This window comes from Engraulis encrasicolus, chromosome 1 (assembly GCF_034702125.1).
Source record: "Engraulis encrasicolus isolate BLACKSEA-1 chromosome 1, IST_EnEncr_1.0, whole genome shotgun sequence".
Classification (NCBI taxonomy): domain Eukaryota; kingdom Metazoa; phylum Chordata; class Actinopteri; order Clupeiformes; family Engraulidae; genus Engraulis; species Engraulis encrasicolus.
The window spans coordinates 35,480,685-35,485,498 of record NC_085857.1 but is presented as its reverse complement, the minus strand read 5'-3'; positions in this window follow the sequence as shown (position 1 = coordinate 35,485,498).

Below are 4,814 nucleotides of genomic sequence, written 5' to 3'. Positions count from 1 at the left end.
CACTACTGTACGCCCCGTGCTGCATTTGCCTATTAGTTCGAGTTAGTTTTAACTCCACGCAGTGGAATGGCGGTGACCTGGATTACTGGGCATCTAATTATTATGCACGTTGTAAACAGTAAACAAGGGGAGTCTTTCATATGGGCAGCAAAGGAAAGAGAGCAGGGGTGGTTGTATGAGCTCACTCACTACCTGGTTCACAGGAATTTGAGAGGCCAAACTGTTCTTCAATGAGAGAGAGAGAGAGAGAGAGAGAGAGAGAGAGAGAGAGAGAGAGAGAGAGAGAGAGAGAGAGAGAGAGAGAGAGAGAGAGAGAGAGAGAGAGAGAGAGAGACAGAGAGAGAGACAGACAGACAGACAGACAGACAGACAGACAGACAGACAGACAGACAGACAGACAGACAGACAGACAGACAGACAGACAGACAGACAGCTGACAAAGTTCTTAGAATACTCTAATGGCTACAATGATGTTGGTGATGACTTTGCTCCCTTTTAATCGTTAGATATGTTGTCAAATTACTTCTGAATGACCATACTCATGACTGACCATATGAATGGCCCAGTTTACTGGAAGTGTCATTACAGTTCTCCGCCTTGCCTTTATGGATTTGCGTGGCGGTTACTCTGGTGCACTGTAGTAAATGAAGAGGTTGAGCAAACAGAATCTTATCAAATTAGAACCATGTGCCTCTTAGTCATCCGTCTCCATGGCAACCAGGAAGTGCATCCTTAGAATGACGTTAGGCACATTAGGTCTTGGTGTATGTAGGTTAAGGAAGGCCTAATGTGGTGCACTTTCACCTGTTGGCTCGAGTCTGGTGTAGTTTGCCTTGCTCCACTCTGCACCCTATACTACCGTCATTCATATTCATTTCAGATGACAGTATGGGGGCCAATTCATGAATGAAACCAGCATTAGCAGAACACCTTCAAACTTGAATGACCCTTTTGTATGTTTAATTTTAGTATTAAAAGCGCAATTTTTTTGTGCAGCGAATGCACATATAAAATTTAAATAACAATTGTCATGGGTGCCAGATTCAAAAAATTAAATAAGGACTGAATACCCACAACAGCCATGCATAGAAGGCTCAATATGGGGTGCACACACAGAGTTAACCTGTTGGTCATGCAGTTTGAATGGAGTTTGCCTTGCCTCACTAAACTCCATATTCATACAGGCCCCTGACAGACAGGTCATGTGACCAATAGCGGGCCTCGGTCCGCACGTCTCCCGGGATACGAGAGAGAGGGTTCAGAGTACAGAGGCAGCGGCCTGGTGCAAGGTGCTGGCCAATCAGGATGAGAGAGAGTCTTCCCCGGCAGGCTCGTGCACAGCTCTCTCCTCTCCATGTCAGCCAGGTTTTTAAATTACAATATGAGGAGCTGTAAATCCATCCGCTATAAATCTATTTGTTAATAAAACTATTAACATAGTGGTAATGTTTTCTTTGTGTTTCTCAGTCAATGTGAGTAAGAGTTATTGTAAGTAATTTGTTACCAAAAAAAGGAGACAATTCGTCTTTTTTGTGCAAAGCTTTACTAGACTTGCAAGCTTTCAGTGCTAGACCTTCATCAGGCAATAATTTGTTACGAAATATAACCGATAATTCACCTTCCCAATTACCTTAATGTAATGGGATATGGAAAATGCACGACACTGAATTGAGAGTGCAGGGCAGTGAGGGTTTTTAGCCATGCATTGTGCTCCACTCCCCCCTCCCTCACGCTTAACCCTCCTCTCCACTTTTCTTTTCTCTTTTCTTTTCATCCTTTGCCTGCTCAGCCACCAAGCCAGTCCCCCTTTCCACCCCTCCCTTCTCCCTTCTCTCTCTCTCTCTCTCTCTCTCTCTCTCTCTCTCTCTCTCTCTCTCTCTCTCTCTCTCTCTCTCTGTGTGTGAGAGAGTTCACAGAATAGGGAAAGCTTTGCTGAGAGCGAGTGTGTGAGGAGGCACACGTACACACCCAAACAGCCCTCACGCCCTCCCTCACAGGCACGTCACGGACACACACACACACACACACACACACACACACACACACACACACACACACACACACACACACACACACACACACACACACACACACACACACAGTCACAAAACAACAAAAAACCACAACACTCACACATGTTGTCGGCCTCCCTCCCTTCCTCCCTCTCCCTGCCTCTCTCACTCTCACTCTAAAAAGAACACAGCAAGAGCTGCCTGCCAACTTCAGAGTCCAGAGGTTCACTCTCACTGCCTTGAAGGTCATTGGGTAGGATAAAACCGAGGCGAAATGTCACAGCTGAAGTTACTCTTCTCTCTTTTCCAAACCCCAAGGCCGTGAAACAACAAAAAGTTGCTAAAACTTGATAGTGTTAGAAAAAAAAACAATAAAAAGGTGGGGAAGTCATTGTCGTGCCATGGGAAAATTATCGTGAAGAGGAGAAGACCCTTTTCAAGTGTTATTTATTAGTAGTGTGCATTGGCACTGCCCTCACAATTCGATTCGATTACGATTCGGGAGGTAGCGATTCGATTTGATTCGATTCGATTCTATGATGCATTGCAATACATTACATTTCTACTGAGAGCAAAGTACATTTTTCATCAGTCATGATGTGACAATAGAAGCATTCAGATAATGAACAGCATTTTATTTGCAGTTTTCTGTATCAGTCTTACAGTCTTGCCCCCGCATTGTGATGCATTGCCAAATCGATTATTGTTGACACCACTATTATTTATGGCGGTTTCTGTCATTGGAATGTACTGACTTAGTCTGTGCATCTTGAATGTTGAAATTAAACAATTCTGTGGAGCAGAGGATGGTAACTTTAGTCAGGGCTATTTTTATCAAGTGAGTAATTTTGCCTTGGTTACTTAAAAATAGCATCCGTAAGCAGAGGCTAAATGGAATCATGTTTGAAAGATTGCAGCCACAGTGCCAGCAATTTTGAAATAATAATTTATTTCTGCAGAACTACAAACAAAACTATGCTGAAGGATCTTGGACTTCTGTGCCTGAAGTTAGACTTTGTGAAATCAGTAGCATTTCTCACTAAATCGTCATCATAACTTTTTAAAGTTTTTTTTATCATTTTTGGCATTGAATGTTCTGGCAAAATGCTTTTGCTCTCTGCCTGTGCTGTAAAGTATGTAATGAAAGCACATCAAAGCATGGAAAGCTCTGAACATTAGTCATCAGAACATTAATGATTTTATTGATCTATAATACCTCACTGATTCTTGAAAGTTTGGCAAAAACATGTCCCTGCAGTAAAATATTAATTCTGTTGAAAATCAACTAAATTTTCACAAACAAAATGAACCCAGGTAATGGCCAAGGGGTCTGTCACACGAATACACAGTTGTTTGAAATATTTAAGTGTAATTTTATTCCTTTTCATGGCTATAAACCTGTCCACACCCTGTAAAAACGCCTGTCCCAAGGGCTGGCATCATCATTTCAATTGACTTAAAATACAAAAATCACTAACAGAATTGAACAATATCACCATGATGTGGAAGACCATATTAAAGTGGTTCTACAGATGTGCACATAGTGGATGTAAAACAATATTTACTATTATTTACTGATTGCTCAAAATGTGTCCAGCATATTGGTCACCACCGTCAGATTTTTTCTAAAAGACAATAAAATCAGGTATGCACAAGGTAATTTTCATTACTGAGGACCCCTTTTCAAACCTTTAGCTCTACTGCCTACTTCACCATCACTGAAGCTCCTGTAAGTTTATTATTTTGTCCTCAATTTGTTAATTTGTTTGGACACTGGTACTGTCCCAACCATAAACTGTCAACACCGTCGGGGGTTTTAATAGTATTGTATTACATTAATGTTAATAAATATAATTTTTTTCAGAAAAGGTATGAAGCACCCTAGAAACAGAGCGAAGATGAAATGGCTAATGTGAACAAACAATGCATAATATTTAAAAGAGTGCTTTTTTGTCTCACACCGTCAGATGTCATCACCGTCAGATTTTGTTCTGCTCATCATGTTGTTCCATATTTTACTAAATTGTGCTGGTTAATGAAACATTACTAGGCATGTTAGTAATAATTGTGATCCAAAATGATACTCTAGCCACCACTGAGGTGCATTTGGAGGTTTTTTTGTCAGAAAACCTGACGGTGGTGACATCTGATGGAGTTCACCAAAAAACACATGTTTTATGTGTTTTTGACATGTTTTAAGAATATGCATACAATAAGTATCTACAGTTCTGTTGAATTGTTAAAGTAATTCACTTTAATACAGTAAACATGTGTTTTTACTTCTAATTCTGTCTGCCGCTGTTGACAAAACAAGAAAGAGCCCATTTTATGAAAAATGTTAAACATGGGGAGCTTGGCCAATGCATTCACTGCACAGCCAAGACCTACATCTATGATAATACACCTCTATATTTTGGATTTGAACAACTTAAAAGCTGTTTTTACCACATTTTCAACAACCAGTGGCTTACTTCCTAGATAATCTAACTAATGAAGTAAAAACACATGCTCATACTGTGCACACACAAAAATAAAGTGTTTATGCAAGATGCCATTGACTTGAGAGGGCTATTTATTTTGCTAAGTGCAGGTACTAATTAGGCCACTTTCACCACTCTCAGATTACTGTCACCACTGTCAGTTCTTAAGTCACCACCGTAAGAAGGAGTTTTGGACATTTTAAAGGAATGTGCTTACAACATTTTCCTTAGGAGTTGTTGAAATATCAAAGTAATAGCCAATTTAAGCCTACACGAATATTTGTGAAATTACAAAAAAATGTTTGTTGTATTTAGGCGTTAA